The 13,771-nt window shown below is 46.1% G+C and overlaps 54 non-coding genes across 54 annotated transcripts; 44 read left to right on the top strand and 10 right to left on the bottom strand.

The window, feature by feature from the left end:
• The first annotated feature begins 21 nt into the window (after nt 1–21).
• On the top strand, nt 22–93 carry Trnac-gca (transfer RNA cysteine (anticodon GCA)). Its single transcript has one exon. It is a non-coding gene; the product is annotated as a tRNA-Cys (tRNA).
• Nucleotides 94–167: 74 nt separating this feature from the next.
• On the top strand, nt 168–249 carry Trnas-uga (transfer RNA serine (anticodon UGA)). Its single transcript has one exon. It is a non-coding gene; the product is annotated as a tRNA-Ser (tRNA).
• A 290-nt stretch (nt 250–539) lies between these two features.
• Trnag-gcc (transfer RNA glycine (anticodon GCC)) lies at nt 540–610 on the bottom strand. The gene has a single exon. It is a non-coding gene; the product is annotated as a tRNA-Gly (tRNA).
• A 116-nt stretch (nt 611–726) lies between these two features.
• Trnat-agu (transfer RNA threonine (anticodon AGU)) lies at nt 727–799 on the top strand. Its single transcript has one exon. It is a non-coding gene; the product is annotated as a tRNA-Thr (tRNA).
• A 58-nt stretch (nt 800–857) lies between these two features.
• Nucleotides 858–939, top strand: Trnas-aga (transfer RNA serine (anticodon AGA)). Its single transcript has one exon. It is a non-coding gene; the product is annotated as a tRNA-Ser (tRNA).
• Nucleotides 940–1,036: 97 nt separating this feature from the next.
• On the top strand, nt 1,037–1,108 carry Trnae-uuc (transfer RNA glutamic acid (anticodon UUC)). Its single transcript has one exon. It is a non-coding gene; the product is annotated as a tRNA-Glu (tRNA).
• A 383-nt stretch (nt 1,109–1,491) lies between these two features.
• On the top strand, nt 1,492–1,564 carry Trnaf-gaa (transfer RNA phenylalanine (anticodon GAA)). The gene has a single exon. It is a non-coding gene; the product is annotated as a tRNA-Phe (tRNA).
• A 137-nt stretch (nt 1,565–1,701) lies between these two features.
• Nucleotides 1,702–1,772, bottom strand: Trnag-gcc (transfer RNA glycine (anticodon GCC)). The gene has a single exon. It is a non-coding gene; the product is annotated as a tRNA-Gly (tRNA).
• A 116-nt stretch (nt 1,773–1,888) lies between these two features.
• Trnat-agu (transfer RNA threonine (anticodon AGU)) lies at nt 1,889–1,961 on the top strand. The gene has a single exon. It is a non-coding gene; the product is annotated as a tRNA-Thr (tRNA).
• Nucleotides 1,962–2,019: 58 nt separating this feature from the next.
• On the top strand, nt 2,020–2,101 carry Trnas-aga (transfer RNA serine (anticodon AGA)). Its single transcript has one exon. It is a non-coding gene; the product is annotated as a tRNA-Ser (tRNA).
• Nucleotides 2,102–2,198: 97 nt separating this feature from the next.
• Trnae-uuc (transfer RNA glutamic acid (anticodon UUC)) lies at nt 2,199–2,270 on the top strand. The gene has a single exon. It is a non-coding gene; the product is annotated as a tRNA-Glu (tRNA).
• A 76-nt stretch (nt 2,271–2,346) lies between these two features.
• Trnac-gca (transfer RNA cysteine (anticodon GCA)) lies at nt 2,347–2,418 on the top strand. The gene has a single exon. It is a non-coding gene; the product is annotated as a tRNA-Cys (tRNA).
• Nucleotides 2,419–2,492: 74 nt separating this feature from the next.
• Trnas-uga (transfer RNA serine (anticodon UGA)) lies at nt 2,493–2,574 on the top strand. The gene has a single exon. It is a non-coding gene; the product is annotated as a tRNA-Ser (tRNA).
• Nucleotides 2,575–2,654: 80 nt separating this feature from the next.
• Trnaf-gaa (transfer RNA phenylalanine (anticodon GAA)) lies at nt 2,655–2,727 on the top strand. Its single transcript has one exon. It is a non-coding gene; the product is annotated as a tRNA-Phe (tRNA).
• A 137-nt stretch (nt 2,728–2,864) lies between these two features.
• On the bottom strand, nt 2,865–2,935 carry Trnag-gcc (transfer RNA glycine (anticodon GCC)). Its single transcript has one exon. It is a non-coding gene; the product is annotated as a tRNA-Gly (tRNA).
• A 116-nt stretch (nt 2,936–3,051) lies between these two features.
• Trnat-agu (transfer RNA threonine (anticodon AGU)) lies at nt 3,052–3,124 on the top strand. The gene has a single exon. It is a non-coding gene; the product is annotated as a tRNA-Thr (tRNA).
• Nucleotides 3,125–3,182: 58 nt separating this feature from the next.
• Nucleotides 3,183–3,264, top strand: Trnas-aga (transfer RNA serine (anticodon AGA)). The gene has a single exon. It is a non-coding gene; the product is annotated as a tRNA-Ser (tRNA).
• A 97-nt stretch (nt 3,265–3,361) lies between these two features.
• Trnae-uuc (transfer RNA glutamic acid (anticodon UUC)) lies at nt 3,362–3,433 on the top strand. Its single transcript has one exon. It is a non-coding gene; the product is annotated as a tRNA-Glu (tRNA).
• A 76-nt stretch (nt 3,434–3,509) lies between these two features.
• Nucleotides 3,510–3,581, top strand: Trnac-gca (transfer RNA cysteine (anticodon GCA)). Its single transcript has one exon. It is a non-coding gene; the product is annotated as a tRNA-Cys (tRNA).
• A 74-nt stretch (nt 3,582–3,655) lies between these two features.
• On the top strand, nt 3,656–3,737 carry Trnas-uga (transfer RNA serine (anticodon UGA)). The gene has a single exon. It is a non-coding gene; the product is annotated as a tRNA-Ser (tRNA).
• A 290-nt stretch (nt 3,738–4,027) lies between these two features.
• Nucleotides 4,028–4,098, bottom strand: Trnag-gcc (transfer RNA glycine (anticodon GCC)). Its single transcript has one exon. It is a non-coding gene; the product is annotated as a tRNA-Gly (tRNA).
• A 116-nt stretch (nt 4,099–4,214) lies between these two features.
• Nucleotides 4,215–4,287, top strand: Trnat-agu (transfer RNA threonine (anticodon AGU)). Its single transcript has one exon. It is a non-coding gene; the product is annotated as a tRNA-Thr (tRNA).
• Nucleotides 4,288–4,345: 58 nt separating this feature from the next.
• On the top strand, nt 4,346–4,427 carry Trnas-aga (transfer RNA serine (anticodon AGA)). The gene has a single exon. It is a non-coding gene; the product is annotated as a tRNA-Ser (tRNA).
• Nucleotides 4,428–4,524: 97 nt separating this feature from the next.
• On the top strand, nt 4,525–4,596 carry Trnae-uuc (transfer RNA glutamic acid (anticodon UUC)). Its single transcript has one exon. It is a non-coding gene; the product is annotated as a tRNA-Glu (tRNA).
• Nucleotides 4,597–4,818: 222 nt separating this feature from the next.
• Trnas-uga (transfer RNA serine (anticodon UGA)) lies at nt 4,819–4,900 on the top strand. The gene has a single exon. It is a non-coding gene; the product is annotated as a tRNA-Ser (tRNA).
• Nucleotides 4,901–4,980: 80 nt separating this feature from the next.
• Trnaf-gaa (transfer RNA phenylalanine (anticodon GAA)) lies at nt 4,981–5,053 on the top strand. The gene has a single exon. It is a non-coding gene; the product is annotated as a tRNA-Phe (tRNA).
• Nucleotides 5,054–5,190: 137 nt separating this feature from the next.
• Trnag-gcc (transfer RNA glycine (anticodon GCC)) lies at nt 5,191–5,261 on the bottom strand. The gene has a single exon. It is a non-coding gene; the product is annotated as a tRNA-Gly (tRNA).
• A 116-nt stretch (nt 5,262–5,377) lies between these two features.
• Trnat-agu (transfer RNA threonine (anticodon AGU)) lies at nt 5,378–5,450 on the top strand. The gene has a single exon. It is a non-coding gene; the product is annotated as a tRNA-Thr (tRNA).
• A 58-nt stretch (nt 5,451–5,508) lies between these two features.
• Trnas-aga (transfer RNA serine (anticodon AGA)) lies at nt 5,509–5,590 on the top strand. The gene has a single exon. It is a non-coding gene; the product is annotated as a tRNA-Ser (tRNA).
• Nucleotides 5,591–5,687: 97 nt separating this feature from the next.
• Trnae-uuc (transfer RNA glutamic acid (anticodon UUC)) lies at nt 5,688–5,759 on the top strand. The gene has a single exon. It is a non-coding gene; the product is annotated as a tRNA-Glu (tRNA).
• Nucleotides 5,760–5,835: 76 nt separating this feature from the next.
• On the top strand, nt 5,836–5,907 carry Trnac-gca (transfer RNA cysteine (anticodon GCA)). The gene has a single exon. It is a non-coding gene; the product is annotated as a tRNA-Cys (tRNA).
• A 74-nt stretch (nt 5,908–5,981) lies between these two features.
• Nucleotides 5,982–6,063, top strand: Trnas-uga (transfer RNA serine (anticodon UGA)). The gene has a single exon. It is a non-coding gene; the product is annotated as a tRNA-Ser (tRNA).
• Nucleotides 6,064–6,352: 289 nt separating this feature from the next.
• Trnag-gcc (transfer RNA glycine (anticodon GCC)) lies at nt 6,353–6,423 on the bottom strand. The gene has a single exon. It is a non-coding gene; the product is annotated as a tRNA-Gly (tRNA).
• Nucleotides 6,424–6,539: 116 nt separating this feature from the next.
• On the top strand, nt 6,540–6,612 carry Trnat-agu (transfer RNA threonine (anticodon AGU)). Its single transcript has one exon. It is a non-coding gene; the product is annotated as a tRNA-Thr (tRNA).
• Nucleotides 6,613–6,670: 58 nt separating this feature from the next.
• Trnas-aga (transfer RNA serine (anticodon AGA)) lies at nt 6,671–6,752 on the top strand. The gene has a single exon. It is a non-coding gene; the product is annotated as a tRNA-Ser (tRNA).
• A 97-nt stretch (nt 6,753–6,849) lies between these two features.
• Nucleotides 6,850–6,921, top strand: Trnae-uuc (transfer RNA glutamic acid (anticodon UUC)). The gene has a single exon. It is a non-coding gene; the product is annotated as a tRNA-Glu (tRNA).
• A 222-nt stretch (nt 6,922–7,143) lies between these two features.
• On the top strand, nt 7,144–7,225 carry Trnas-uga (transfer RNA serine (anticodon UGA)). The gene has a single exon. It is a non-coding gene; the product is annotated as a tRNA-Ser (tRNA).
• Nucleotides 7,226–7,515: 290 nt separating this feature from the next.
• On the bottom strand, nt 7,516–7,586 carry Trnag-gcc (transfer RNA glycine (anticodon GCC)). Its single transcript has one exon. It is a non-coding gene; the product is annotated as a tRNA-Gly (tRNA).
• Nucleotides 7,587–7,702: 116 nt separating this feature from the next.
• On the top strand, nt 7,703–7,775 carry Trnat-agu (transfer RNA threonine (anticodon AGU)). The gene has a single exon. It is a non-coding gene; the product is annotated as a tRNA-Thr (tRNA).
• A 58-nt stretch (nt 7,776–7,833) lies between these two features.
• Nucleotides 7,834–7,915, top strand: Trnas-aga (transfer RNA serine (anticodon AGA)). Its single transcript has one exon. It is a non-coding gene; the product is annotated as a tRNA-Ser (tRNA).
• Nucleotides 7,916–8,012: 97 nt separating this feature from the next.
• Trnae-uuc (transfer RNA glutamic acid (anticodon UUC)) lies at nt 8,013–8,084 on the top strand. The gene has a single exon. It is a non-coding gene; the product is annotated as a tRNA-Glu (tRNA).
• Nucleotides 8,085–8,468: 384 nt separating this feature from the next.
• On the top strand, nt 8,469–8,541 carry Trnaf-gaa (transfer RNA phenylalanine (anticodon GAA)). The gene has a single exon. It is a non-coding gene; the product is annotated as a tRNA-Phe (tRNA).
• Nucleotides 8,542–8,678: 137 nt separating this feature from the next.
• Trnag-gcc (transfer RNA glycine (anticodon GCC)) lies at nt 8,679–8,749 on the bottom strand. Its single transcript has one exon. It is a non-coding gene; the product is annotated as a tRNA-Gly (tRNA).
• Nucleotides 8,750–9,175: 426 nt separating this feature from the next.
• Nucleotides 9,176–9,247, top strand: Trnae-uuc (transfer RNA glutamic acid (anticodon UUC)). The gene has a single exon. It is a non-coding gene; the product is annotated as a tRNA-Glu (tRNA).
• A 76-nt stretch (nt 9,248–9,323) lies between these two features.
• On the top strand, nt 9,324–9,395 carry Trnac-gca (transfer RNA cysteine (anticodon GCA)). The gene has a single exon. It is a non-coding gene; the product is annotated as a tRNA-Cys (tRNA).
• Nucleotides 9,396–9,469: 74 nt separating this feature from the next.
• On the top strand, nt 9,470–9,551 carry Trnas-uga (transfer RNA serine (anticodon UGA)). The gene has a single exon. It is a non-coding gene; the product is annotated as a tRNA-Ser (tRNA).
• Nucleotides 9,552–9,841: 290 nt separating this feature from the next.
• Nucleotides 9,842–9,912, bottom strand: Trnag-gcc (transfer RNA glycine (anticodon GCC)). Its single transcript has one exon. It is a non-coding gene; the product is annotated as a tRNA-Gly (tRNA).
• A 116-nt stretch (nt 9,913–10,028) lies between these two features.
• Trnat-agu (transfer RNA threonine (anticodon AGU)) lies at nt 10,029–10,101 on the top strand. Its single transcript has one exon. It is a non-coding gene; the product is annotated as a tRNA-Thr (tRNA).
• A 58-nt stretch (nt 10,102–10,159) lies between these two features.
• On the top strand, nt 10,160–10,241 carry Trnas-aga (transfer RNA serine (anticodon AGA)). The gene has a single exon. It is a non-coding gene; the product is annotated as a tRNA-Ser (tRNA).
• Nucleotides 10,242–10,338: 97 nt separating this feature from the next.
• On the top strand, nt 10,339–10,410 carry Trnae-uuc (transfer RNA glutamic acid (anticodon UUC)). Its single transcript has one exon. It is a non-coding gene; the product is annotated as a tRNA-Glu (tRNA).
• Nucleotides 10,411–10,486: 76 nt separating this feature from the next.
• On the top strand, nt 10,487–10,558 carry Trnac-gca (transfer RNA cysteine (anticodon GCA)). Its single transcript has one exon. It is a non-coding gene; the product is annotated as a tRNA-Cys (tRNA).
• A 446-nt stretch (nt 10,559–11,004) lies between these two features.
• Nucleotides 11,005–11,075, bottom strand: Trnag-gcc (transfer RNA glycine (anticodon GCC)). Its single transcript has one exon. It is a non-coding gene; the product is annotated as a tRNA-Gly (tRNA).
• A 116-nt stretch (nt 11,076–11,191) lies between these two features.
• Nucleotides 11,192–11,264, top strand: Trnat-agu (transfer RNA threonine (anticodon AGU)). Its single transcript has one exon. It is a non-coding gene; the product is annotated as a tRNA-Thr (tRNA).
• A 58-nt stretch (nt 11,265–11,322) lies between these two features.
• Trnas-aga (transfer RNA serine (anticodon AGA)) lies at nt 11,323–11,404 on the top strand. The gene has a single exon. It is a non-coding gene; the product is annotated as a tRNA-Ser (tRNA).
• The last annotated feature ends 2,367 nt before the right edge of the window (nt 11,405–13,771 follow it).

Below are 13,771 nucleotides of genomic sequence, written 5' to 3'. Positions count from 1 at the left end.
GCGTGGATTCCGTCCTTGGCTGGGGATATAGCTCAGTGGTAGAGCATTCGACTGCAGATCGAGAGGTCCCTGGTTCAAACCCGGGTGTCCCCTACTAGTTGGCTTTTTGTCCTCTTCGGCACCTGAGTGGTGAGCTGGTGAATTATTCTGGTTACCCAGCAATTTCTGCTGCGATGGCCGAGTGGTTAAGGCGTTAGACTTGAAATCTAATGGGATCTTCCCGCGTAGGTTCGAACCCTACTCGCAGCGAATCTTCAAACATTCTTTTTGATCTGGTCAAGTGTCTATCACAACGTACAGACCTTTGCCATGTGATAGAATTGATCATGGCCGAGATAGCTCAGTTGGGAGAGCGTCAGACTGAAGATCTGAAGGTCCCTGGTTCAATCCCGGCTCTCGGCATTTTATCACTGCCCAGCAGGGCGGTTTGAGGTGGTGAATGCAAGCAGCCGTAGCACTTTTCCTCAGCTATGTTTTTTTATTTATTTTCCTTCCTTTCTTTTTTACGGAGGGTATTTTCTGGTGTAGGTAAAACACGATGCATTGGCGGGGAATCGAACCCCGGTCTCCCGCGTGGCAGGCGAGAATTCTACCACTGAACCACCAATGCGTTACTACTCATTTCCAAAATTTCCGAGTGACAGTGTATCACGTCCCGGTGTGTTAGTAGCCTTAACGGCATTTCAGACGTGTGATATTGAGATTTTCAAAATCTCCCAACAGGCAGGCGCTGTGGCTTAGCGGTTAAAGCGCCTGTCTAGTAAACAGGAGATCCCCGGTTCAAATCCGGGCAGTGCCTTTAGCAGTAATGTTGTGCTTTCTGGTCGGCCTTGTGGCAATGGCCAGCGGTTTGTCAGGCTGCGATGGCCGAGTGGTTAAGGCGTTTGACTAGAAATCAAATGGGATCTTCCCGCGTAGGTTCGAATCCTACTCGCAGCGGACGCAAAAAGGTGTTTTTGACACGAACAGAAAGACAGAGCTAGTTCAAATTGTCAGAAAAAGCATGACATCTAAATTACTTAGTGGTGCGAATGTGTCCCGCATGGTCTAGTGGTTAGGATTTCTGGTTTTCACCCAGGCGGCCCGGGTTCGATTCCCGGTGCGGGAAGTGTACATTTTTAAGTTAAGTTGCTCTCTCACGCGTTGATGTTATATACCCTGTGCGTGGATTCCGTCCTTGGCTGGGGATATAGCTCAGTGGTAGAGCATTCGACTGCAGATCGAGAGGTCCCTGGTCCAAACCCGGGTGTCCCCTACTAGTTGGCTTTTTGTCCTCTCCGGCACCTGAGTGGTGAGCTGGTGAATTATTCTGGTTACCCAGCAATTTCTGCTGCGATGGCCGAGTGGTTAAGGCGTTAGACTTGAAATCTAATGGTATCTTCCCGCGTAGGTTCGAACCCTACTCGCAGCGAATCTTCAAACATTCTTTTTGATCTGGTCAAGTGTCTATCACAACGTACAGACCTTTGCCATGTGATAGAATTGATCATGGCCGAGATAGCTCAGTTGGTAGAGCGTCAGACTGAAGATCTGAAGGTCCCTGGTTCAATCCCGGGTCTCGGCATTTTATCACTGCCCAGCAGGGCGGTTTGAGGTGGTGAATGCAAGCAGCCGTAGCACTTTTCCTCAGCTATGTTTTTTTATTTATTTTCCTTCCTTTCTTTTTTACGGAGGGTATTTTCTGGTGTAGGTAAAACACGATGCATTGGCGGGGAATCGAACCCCGGTCTCCCGCGTGGCAGGCGAGAATTCTACCACTGAACCACCAATGCGTTACTACTCATTTCCAAAATTTCCGAGTGACAGTGTATCACGTCCCGGTGTGTTAGTAGCCTTAACGGCATTTCAGACGTGTGATATTGAGATTTTCAAAATCTCCCAACAGGCAGGCGCTGTGGCTTAGCGGTTAAAGCGCCTGTCTAGTAAACAGGAGATCCCCGGTTCAAATCCGGGCAGTGCCTTTAGCAGTAATGTTGTGCTTTCTGGTCGGCCTTGTGGCTATGGCCAGCGGTTTGTCAGGCTGCGATGGCCGAGTGGTTAAGGCGTTTGACTAGAAATCAAATGGGATCTTCCCGCGTAGGTTCGAATCCTACTCGCAGCGGACGCAAAAAGGTGTTTTTGACACGAACAGAAAGACAGAGCTAGTTCAAATTGTCAGAAAAAGCATGACATCTAAATTACTTAGTGCTGCGAATGTGTCCCGCATGGTCTAGTGGTTAGGATTTCTGGTTTTCACCCAGGCGGCCCGGGTTCGATTCCCGGTGCGGGAAGTGTACATTTTTTAAGTTAAGTTGCTCTCTCACGCGTTGATGTTATATACCCTGTGCGTGGATTCCGTCCTTGGCTGGGGATATAGCTCAGTGGTAGAGCATTCGACTGCAGATCGAGAGGTCCCTGGTTCAAACCCGGGTGTCCCCTACTAGTTGGCTTTTTGTCCTCTTCGGCACCTGAGTGGTGAGCTGGTGAATTATTCTGGTTACCCAGCAATTTCTGCTGCGATGGCCGAGTGGTTAAGGCGTTAGACTTGAAATCTAATGGGATCTTCCCGCGTAGGTTCGAACCCTACTCGCAGCGACTCTTCAAACATTCTTTTTGATCTGGTCAAGTGTCTATCACAACGTACAGACCTTTGCCATGTGATAGAATTGATCATGGCCGAGATAGCTCAGTTGGGAGAGCGTCAGACTGAAGATCTGAAGGTCCCTGGTTCAATCCCGGGTCTCGGCATTTTATCGCTGCCCAGCAGGGCGGTTTGAGGTGGTGAATGCAAGCAGCCGTAGCACTTTTCCTCAGCTATGTTTTTTTATTTATTTTCCTTCCTTTCTTTTTTACGGAGGGTATTTTCTGGTGTAGGTAAAACACGATGCATTGGCGGGGAATCGAACCCCGGTCTCCCGCGTGGCAGGCGAGAATTCTACCACTGAACCACCAATGCGTTACTACTCATTTCCAAAATTTCCGAGTGACAGTGTATCACGTCCCGGTGTGTTAGTAGCCTTAACGGCATTTCAGACGTGTGATATTGAGATTTTCAAAATCTCCCAACAGGCAGGCGCTGTGGCTTAGCGGTTAAAGCGCCTGTCTAGTAAACAGGAGATCCCCGGTTCAAATCCGGGCAGTGCCTTTAGCAGTAATGTTGTGCTTTCTGGTCGGCCTTGTGGCAATGGCCAGCGGTTTGTCAGGCTGCGATGGCCGAGTGGTTAAGGCGTTTGACTAGAAATCAAATGGGATCTTCCCGCGTAGGTTCGAATCCTACTCGCAGCGGACGCAAAAAGGTGTTTTTGACACGAACAGAAAGACAGAGCTAGTTCAAATTGTCAGAAAAAGCATGACATCTAAATTACTTAGTGGTGCGAATGTGTCCCGCATGGTCTAGTGGTTAGGATTTCTGGTTTTCACCCAGGCGGCCCGGGTTCGATTCCCGGTGCGGGAAGTGTACATTTTTTAAGTTAAGTTGCTCTCTCACGCGTTGATGTTATATACCCTGTGCGTGGATTCCGTCCTTGGCTGGGGATATAGCTCAGTGGTAGAGCATTCGACTGCAGATCGAGAGGTCCCTGGTTCAAACCCGGGTGTCCCCTACTAGTTGGCTTTTTGTCCTCTTCGGCACCTGAGTGGTGAGCTGGTGAATTATTCTGGTTACCCAGCAATTTCTGCTGCGATGGCCGAGTGGTTAAGGCGTTAGACTTGAAATCTAATGGGATCTTCCCGCGTAGGTTCGAACCCTACTCGCAGCGAATATTCAAACATTCTTTTTGATCTGGTCAAGTGTCTATCACAACGTACAGACCTTTGCCATGTGATAGAATTGATCATGGCCGAGATAGCTCAGTTGGGAGAGCGTCAGACTGAAGATCTGAAGGTCCCTGGTTCAATCCCGGCTCTCGGCATTTTATCACTGCCCAGCAGGGCGGTTTGAGGTGGTGAATGCAAGCAGCCGTAGCACTTTTCCTCAGCTATGTTTTTTTATTTATTTTCCTTCCTTTCTTTTTTACGGAGGGTATTTTCTGGTGTAGGTAAAACACGATGCATTGGCGGGGAATCGAACCCCGGTCTCCCGCGTGGCAGGCGAGAATTCTACCACTGAACCACCAATGCGTTACTACTCATTTCCAAAATTTCCGAGTGACAGTGTATCACGTCCCGGTGTGTTAGTAGCCTTAACGGCATTTCAGACGTGTGATATTGAGATTTTCAAAATCTCCCAACAGGCAGGCGCTGTGGCTTAGCGGTTAAAGCGCCTGTCTAGTAAACAGGAGATCCCCGGTTCAAATCCGGGCAGTGCCTTTAGCAGTAATGTTGTGCTTTCTGGTCGGCCTTGTGGCAATGGCCAGCGGTTTGTCAGGCTGCGATGGCCGAGTGGTTAAGGCGTTTGACTAGAAATCAAATGGGATCTTCCCGCGTAGGTTCGAATCCTACTCGCAGCGGACGCAAAAAGGTGTTTTTGACACGAACAGAAAGACAGAGCTAGTTCAAATTGTCAGAAAAAGCATGACATCTAAATTACTTAGTGGTGCGAATGTGTCCCGCATGGTCTAGTGGTTAGGATTTCTGGTTTTCACCCAGGCGGCCCGGGTTCGATTCCCGGTGCGGGAAGTGTACATTTTTTAAGTTAAGTTGCTCTCTCACGCGTTGATGTTATATACCCTGTGCGTGGATTCCGTCCTTGGCTGGGGATATAGCTCAGTGGTAGAGCATTCGACTGCAGATCGAGAGGTCCCTGGTCCAAACCCGGGTGTCCCCTACTAGTTGGCTTTTTGTCCTCTCCGGCACCTGAGTGGTGAGCTGGTGAATTATTCTGGTTACCCAGCAATTTCTGCTGCGATGGCCGAGTGGTTAAGGCGTTAGACTTGAAATCTAATGGGATCTTCCCGCGTAGGTTCGAACCCTACTCGCAGCGAATCTTCAAACATTCTTTTTGATGTGGTCAAGTGTCTATCACAACGTACAGACCTTTGCCATGTGATAGAATTGATCATGGCCGAGATAGCTCAGTTGGGAGAGCGTCAGACTGAAGATCTGAAGGTCCCTGGTTCAATCCCGGGTCTCGGCATTTTATCACTGCCCAGCAGGGCGGTTTGAGGTGGTGAATGCAAGCAGCCGTAGCACTTTTCCTCAGCTATGTTTTTTTATTTATTTTCCTTCCTTTCTTTTTTACGGAGGGTATTTTCTGGTGTAGGTAAAACACGATGCATTGGCGGGGAATCGAACCCCGGTCTCCCGCGTGGCAGGCGAGAATTCTACCACTGAACCACCAATGCGTTACTACTCATTTCCAAAATTTCCGAGTGACAGTGTATCACGTCCCGGTGTGTTAGTAGCCTTAACGGCATTTCAGACGTGTGATATTGAGATTTTCAAAATCTCCCAACAGGCAGGCGCTGTGGCTTAGCGGTTAAAGCGCCTGTCTAGTAAACAGGAGATCCCCGGTTCAAATCCGGGCAGTGCCTTTAGCAGTAATGTTGTGCTTTCTGGTCGGCCTTGTGGCAATGGCCAGCGGTTTGTCAGGCTGCGATGGCCGAGTGGTTAAGGCGTTTGACTAGAAATCAAATGGGATCTTCCCGCGTAGGTTCGAATCCTACTCGCAGCGGACGCAAAAAGGTGTTTTTGACACGAACAAAAAGACAGAGCTAGTTCAAATTGTCAGAAAAAGCATGACATCTAAATTACTTAGTGGTGCGAATGTGTCCCGCATGGTCTAGTGGTTAGGATTTCTGGTTTTCACCCAGGCGGCCCGGGTTCGATTCCCGGTGCGGGAAGTGTACATTTTTTAAGTTAAGTTGCTCTCTCACGCGTTGATGTTATATACCCTGTGCGTGGATTCCGTCCTTGGCTGGGGATATAGCTCAGTGGTAGAGCATTCGACTGCAGATCGAGAGGTCCCTGGTTCAAACCCGGGTGTCCCCTACTAGTTGGCTTTTTGTCCTCTTCGGCACCTGAGTGGTGAGCTGGTGAATTATTCTGGTTACCCAGCAATTTCTGCTGCGATGGCCGAGTGGTTAAGGCGTTAGACTTGAAATCTAATGGGATCTTCCCGCGTAGGTTCGAACCCTACTCGCAGCGAATCTTCAAACATTCTTTTTGATCTGGTCAAGTGTCTATCACAACGTACAGACCTTTGCCATGTGATAGAATTGATCATGGCCGAGATAGCTCAGTTGGGAGAGCGTCAGACTGAAGATCTGAAGGTCCCTGGTTCAATCCCGGCTCTCGGCATTTTATCACTGCCCAGCAGGGCGGTTTGAGGTGGTGAATGCAAGCAGCCGTAGCACTTTTCCTCAGCTATGTTTTTTATTTATTTTCCTTCCTTTCTTTTTTACGGAGGGTATTTTCTGGTGTAGGTAAAACACGATGCATTGGCGGGGAATCGAACCCCGGTCTCCCGCGTGGCAGGCGAGAATTCTACCACTGAACCACCAATGCGTTACTACTCATTTCCAAAATTTCCGAGTGACAGTGTATCACGTCCCGGTGTGTTAGTAGCCTTAACGGCATTTCAGACGTGTGATATTGAGATTTTCAAAATCTCCCAACAGGCAGGCGCTGTGGCTTAGCGGTTAAAGCGCCTGTCTAGTAAACAGGAGATCCCCGGTTCAAATCCGGGCAGTGCCTTTAGCAGTAATGTTGTGCTTTCTGGTCGGCCTTGTGGCAATGGCCAGCGGTTTGTCAGGCTGCGATGGCCGAGTGGTTAAGGCGTTTGACTAGAAATCAAATGGGATCTTCCCGCGTAGGTTCGAATCCTACTCGCAGCGGACGCAAAAAGGTGTTTTTGACACGAACAGAAAGACAGAGCTAGTTCAAATTGTCAGAAAAAGCATGACATCTAAATTACTTAGTGGTGCGAATGTGTCCCGCATGGTCTAGTGGTTAGGATTTCTGGTTTTCACCCAGGCGGCCCGGGTTCGATTCCCGGTGCGGGAAGTGTACATTTTTTAAGTTAAGTTGCTCTCTCACGCGTTGATGTTATATACCCTGTGCGTGGATTTCGTCCTTGGCTGGGGATATAGCTCAGTGGTAGAGCATTCGACTGCAGATCGAGAGGTCCCTGGTCCAAACCCGGGTGTCCCCTACTAGTTGGCTTTTTGTCCTCTTCGGCACCTGAGTGGTGAGCTGGTGAATTATTCTGGTTACCCAGCAATTTCTGCTGCGATGGCCGAGTGGTTAAGGCGTTAGACTTGAAATCTAATGGGATCTTCCCGCGTAGGTTCGAACCCTACTCGCAGCGAATCTTCAAACATTCTTTTTGATCTGGTCAAGTGTCTATCACAACGTACAGACCTTTGCCATGTGATAGAATTGATCATGGCCGAGATAGCTCAGTTGGGAGAGCGTCAGACTGAAGATCTGAAGGTCCCTGGTTCAATCCCGGCTCTCGGCATTTTATCACTGCCCAGCAGGGCGGTTTGAGGTGGTGAATGCAAGCAGCCGTAGCACTTTTCCTCAGCTATGTTTTTTTATTTATTTTCCTTCCTTTCTTTTTTACGGAGGGTATTTTCTGGTGTAGGTAAAACACGATGCATTGGCGGGGAATCGAACCCCGGTCTCCCGCGTGGCAGGCGAGAATTCTACCACTGAACCACCAATGCGTTACTACTCATTTCCAAAATTTCCGAGTGACAGTGTATCACATCCCGGTGTGTTAGTAGCCTTAACGGCATTTCAGACGTGTGATATTGAGATTTTCAAAATCTCCCAACAGGCAGGCGCTGTGGCTTAGCGGTTAAAGCGCCTGTCTAGTAAACAGGAGATCCCCGGTTCAAATCCGGGCAGTGCCTTTAGCAGTAATGTTGTGCTTTCTGGTCGGCCTTGTGGCAATGGCCAGCGGTTTGTCAGGCTGCGATGGCCGAGTGGTTAAGGCGTTTGACTAGAAATCAAATGGGATCTTCCCGCGTAGGTTCGAATCCTACTCGCAGCGGACTCAAAAAGGTGTTTTTGACACGAACAGAAAGACAGAGCTAGTTCAAATTGTCAGAAAAAGCATGACATCTAAATTACTTAGTGGTGCGAATGTGTCCCGCATGGTCTAGTGGTTAGGATTTCTGGTTTTCACCCAGGAGGCCCGGGTTCGATTCCCGGTGCGGGAAGTGTACATTTTTTAAGTTAAGTTGCTCTCTCACGCGTTGATGTTATATACCCTGTGCGTGGATTCCGTCCTTGGCTGGGGATATAGCTCAGTGGTAGAGCATTCGACTGCAGATCGAGAGGTCCCTGGTCCAAACCCGGGTGTCCCCTACTAGTTGGCTTTTTGTCCTCTTCGGCACCTGAGTGGTGAGCTGGTGAATTATTCTGGTTACCCAGCAATTTCTGCTGCAATGGCCGAGTGGTTAAGGCGTTAGACTTGAAATCTAATGGGATCTTCCCGCGTAGGTTCGAACCCTACTCGCAGCGAATCTTCAAACATTCTTTTTGATCTGGTCAAGTGTCTATCACAACGTACAGACCTTTGCCATGTGATAGAATTGATCATGGCCGAGATAGCTCAGTTGGGAGAGCGTCAGACTGAAGATCTGAAGGTCCCTGGTTCAATCCCGGGTCTCGGCATTTTATCACTGCCCAGCAGGGCGGTTTGAGGTGGTGAATGCAAGCAGCCGTAGCACTTTTCCTCAGCTATGTTTTTTTATTTATTTTCCTTCCTTTCTTTTTTACGGAGGGTATTTTCTGGTGTAGGTAAAACACGATGCATTGGCGGGGAATCGAACCCCGGTCTCCCGCGTGGCAGGCGAGAATTCTACCACTGAACCACCAATGCGTTACTACTCATTTCCAAAATTTCCGAGTGACAGTGTATCACGTCCCGGTGTGTTAGTTGCCTTAACGGCATTTCAGACGTGTGATATTGAGATTTTCAAAATCTCCCAACAGGCAGGCGCTGTTGCTTAGCGGTTAAAGCGCCTGTCTAGTAAACAGGAGATCCCCGGTTCAAATCCGGGCAGTGCCTTTAGCAGTAATGTTGTGCTTTCTGGTCGGCCTTGTGGCAATGGCCAGCGGTTTGTCAGGCTGCGATGGCCGAGTGGTTAAGGCGTTTGACTAGAAATCAAATGGGATCTTCCCGCGTAGGTTCGAATCCTACTCGCTGCGGACGCAAAAAGGTGTTTTTGACACGAACAGAAAGACAGAGCTAGTTCAAATTGTCAGAAAAAGCATGACATCTAAATTACTTAGTGGTGCGAATGTGTCCCGCATGGTCTAGTGGTTAGGATTTCTGGTTTTCACCCAGGCGGCCCGGGTTCGATTCCCGGTGCGGGAAGTGTACATTTTTTAAGTTAAGTTGCTCTCTCACGCGTTGATGTTATATACCCTGTGCGTGGATTCCGTCCTTGGCTGGGGATATAGCTCAGTGGTAGAGCATTCGACTGCAGATCGAGAGGTCCCTGGTTCAAACCCGGGTGTCCCCTACTAGTTGGCTTTTTGTCCTCTTCAGCACCTGAGTGGTGAGCTGGTGAATTATTCTGGTTACCCAGCAATTTCTGCTGCGATGGCCGAGTGGTTAAGGCGTTAGACTTGAAATCTAATGGGATCTTCCCGCGTAGGTTCGAACCCTACTCGCAGCGAATCTTCAAACATTCTTTTTGATCTGGTCAAGTGTCTATCACAACGTACAGACCTTTGCCATGTGATAGAATTGATCATGGCCGAGATAGCTCAGTTGGGAGAGCGTCAGACTGAAGATCTGAAGGTCCCTGGTTCAATCCCGGCTCTCGGCATTTTATCACTGCCCAGCAGGGCGGTTTGAGGTGGTGAATGCAAGCAGCCGTAGCACTTTTCCTCAGCTATGTTTTTTTATTTATTTTCCTTCCTTTCTTTTTTACGGAGGGTATTTTCTGGTGTAGGTAAAACACGATGCATTGGCGGGGAATCGAACCCCGGTCTCCCGCGTGGCAGGCGAGAATTCTACCACTGAACCACCAATGCGTTACTACTCATTTCCAAAATTTCCGAGTGACAGTGTATCACGTCCCGGTGTGTTAGTAGCCTTAACGGCATTTCAGACGTGTGATATTGAGATTTTCAAATTCTCCCAACAGGCAGGCGCTGTGGCTTAGCGGTTAAAGCGCCTGTCTAGTAAACAGGAGATCCCCGGTTCAAATCCGGGCAGTGCCTTTAGCAGTAATGTTGTGCTTTCTGGTCGGCCTTGTGGCAATGGCCAGCGGTTTGTCAGGCTGCGATGGCCGAGTGGTTAAGGCGTTTGACTAGAAATCAAATGGGATCTTCCCGCGTAGGTTCGAATCCTACTCGCAGCGGACGCAAAAAGGTGTTTTTGACACGAACAGAAAGACAGAGCTAGTTCAAATTGTCAGAAAAAGCATGACATCTAAATTACTTAGTGGTGCGAATGTGTCCCGCATGGTCTAGTGGTTAGGATTTCTGGTTTTCACCCAGGCGGCCCGGGTTCGATTCCCGGTGCGGGAAGTGTACATTTTTTAAGTTAAGTTGCTCTCTCACGCGTTGATGTTATATACCCTGTGCGTGGATTCCGTCCTTGGCTGGGGATATAGCTCAGTGGTAGAGCATTCGACTGCAGATCGAGAGGTCCCTGGTTCAAACCCGGGTGTCCCCTACTAGTTGGCTTTTTGTCCTCTTCGGCACCTGAGTGGTGAGCTGGTGAATTATTCTGGTTACCCAGCAATTTCTGCTGCGATGGCCGAGTGGTTAAGGCGTTAGACTTGATATCTAATGGGATCTTCCCGCGTAGGTTCGAACCCTACTCGCAGCGAATCTTCAAACATTCTTTTTGATCTGGTCAAGTGTCTATCACAACGTACAGACCTTTGCCATGTGATAGAATTGATCATGGCCGAGATAGCTCAGTTGGGAGAGCGTCAGACTGAAGATCTGAAGGTCCCTGGTTCAATCCCGGCTCTCGGCATTTTATCACTGCCCAGCAGGGCGGTTTGAGGTGGTGAATGCAAGCAGCCGTAGCACTTTTCCTCAGCTATGTTTTTTTATTTATTTTCCTTCCTTTCTTTTTTACGGAGGGTATTTTCTGGTGTAGGTAAAACACGATGCATTGGCGGGGAATCGAACCCCGGTCTCCCGCGTGGCAGGCGAGAATTCTACCACTGAACCACCAATGCGTTACTACTCATTTCCAAAATTTCCGAGTGACAGTGTATCACGTCCCGGTGTGTTAGTAGCCTTAACGGCATTTCAGACGTGTGATATTGAGATTTTCAAAATCTCCCAACAGGCAGGCGCTGTGGCTTAGCGGTTAAAGCGCCTGTCTAGTAAACAGGAGATCCCCGGTTCAAATCCGGGCAGTGCCTTTAGCAGTAATGTTGTGCTTTCTGGTCGGCCTTGTGGCAATGGCCAGCGGTTTGTCAGGCTGCGATGGCCGAGTGGTTAAGGCGTTTGACTAGAAATCAAATGGGATCTTCCCGCGTAGGTTCGAATCCTACTCGCAGCGGACGCAAAAAGGTGTTTTTGACACGAACAGAAAGACAGAGCTAGTTCAAATTGTCAGAAAAAGCATGACATCTAAATTACTTAGTGGTGCGAATGTGTCCCGCATGGTCTAGTGGTTAGGATTTCTGGTTCTTCTTCTTCTTAATTTATTTAACGTCGGAGAAATAACTATGTACATATAGCTTCCTGATATAAAAAAATAAATAAATACATACTTATAAATATACAGGAAACTAATCAAATCCGACAAAAATTTGTTTATGGTTTTATGAAAAATGTATAAAAATTAAGAAAAAATATTTAAATAGACCGAGTGACTGAAATCATACTCCTTTAGTTTCGTTTTAAATTTTTTAAGGCTGTTACAACTTTTCAATTCGGAAGGTAAAGTATTCCAAATTTTAGGCCCCAATGAGCGAAGACATTTTTCCCCAAAATTTTTTGTATTAAAGTTCAATGTTTTAAGATTATTTAAATATTGACTTCGTACTGGCCTGTTTGTTTCGCTGCGTTGAAAGATGTCTAACATAAATGGCGGATTTAAATTATTAAGAGATTTAAAAATCTCTATACATAGATTTCGTATTCGCATAATTTTCATGTAGTTACTTTTGTTCTTGGTAGAAATGTACCTTTCTTTTCTCTCTGAATATCCGCTATCTACAAATTTTAGGGCTCGCTTATGGAGTTTTTCGACCCTAGAAAGTGATTTTGAAGATGAGAAATTCCAAATAAGTGGACAGTAGTTAAAGTTTGAATACACAAAACTTTCTGCTAAGACACTCTTAGCTTTAAAAGGAAGTATGTTTTTAAATCTATACAAAGCATTTAGTTGCGCAGATGCTTTCTTGCAAACCTCATTTAAGTGCTGATCAAATCTAAGGTTATTGTCAATTTTAACTCCTAACAGTTTGACTGTGTCTTGCGAATATATGTTTTTATCTCCGATTCTTATCAGTTTACTACTTGTGTTTTCTATCCTATCTTTGCTGATTATAATGCATTGAAATTTGTCAGGGTTAGCAATCATTTTATTTTCATGTAGCCATGCTAACGCCTGCTCAGACTCACCTTCTAAAATTTTAATGAGGTTTGGAATTGAATTGGAAAAGCTTGACAATGTATTATCATCAGCATAGTTGTGTAGGTCACTTCTGGTTATAAAAAGAAAAATATCGTTAAGAAAAATATTAAAAATTATCGGGCCTAAGATTGATCCTTGCGGCACGCCTGAAAGAATCATTTGGAAAAGACTGTAGTGTCCGTTTATACGAGTAGATTGTTCTCTATTTGTTAGGTATGACAGGACAAATTTCAGGGCATTAATTTCAAATCCATATGCCTCAAGTTTAGCGATTAGTAAATCATGTGGCACACAATCGAATGCTTTTGATAGATCCATTAAGACTGCACCAACCACGTAATTCTTATCAAGTTTTTTTTTCCATTCTTCTAGTAAACGAATTAAGACATGCTGTGTGTTATAGTTTTTCCGATAGGCTGACAAAAATATTGAAAGTTTCGATTCTATGAAAGACATGATTTGATCCTTCATTATGTTTTCATAGAATTTTGAAAATACATTCAACACACTGACAGGTCTAAAATTTTTAATGCTATGTTTGTCTTTGCCTCCTTTGTCAAGAGGTGCTACCGTTGCACGTTTGGCTCCATCGGGAAAAATATTCAATTTTATGCTGCTGTTTATAGCATTTTTCAATGGGCCAATCAGATATTCACTAGCTAACTTCACAAGCTTTGGGGGTATTTTGTCTCTACCTGGAGAGGAATTTATGTTTAAATTAGTAAAAAGTTTTTTGATTGTGTTGTCATCTACCTCCTCAAAGTTAAAAAAATTTATATTTTCGTTGCAGGCTTTAATTTTGACAATACTCGGATGACTCTCGTATGTTTTAATTATCTCATTAATTAGTCTCTCTTTGTCTAAGGAATTTCGATAATCAATTGATATTGGCTTGGTTCCACTACTTTTTTCTACAATGTTAATATAGTGTTCATTAAATAATTCAGCAAGCTCACTGTCATTGGTTATCTGAGCACCATCTTTGATAATCATAATGTTATCATTGTTCAAACCACTTTTATTGGTTATAAACGGCTTAATAGTTTTCCAAAAAGTTTTATTTTCTACAATCCCAGAATCTATAACATTTTTAAAATACATTTTTATGGCTTTCTTTCTGAGTCCAACACACTTATTTCGTTGTTTTTTATAGTTAATCTTGTTTTCTTCAGTAGGATCTTTATTGTATCGGTTTTTAAATCTTGACCTGGTATAAATGGCTTGCCTAAGTTCTTTATTCATAAAAGGTGCTTCATTTCCCCTGAGCAGTTTCTGTTTTAACGG

The sequence above is a fragment of the Hydractinia symbiolongicarpus genome, chromosome 2 (assembly GCF_029227915.1).
Source record: "Hydractinia symbiolongicarpus strain clone_291-10 chromosome 2, HSymV2.1, whole genome shotgun sequence".
Classification (NCBI taxonomy): domain Eukaryota; kingdom Metazoa; phylum Cnidaria; class Hydrozoa; order Anthoathecata; family Hydractiniidae; genus Hydractinia; species Hydractinia symbiolongicarpus.
The sequence above is the reverse complement of the archived record's forward strand: the minus strand, read 5'-3'. Positions and strand labels throughout refer to the sequence as shown.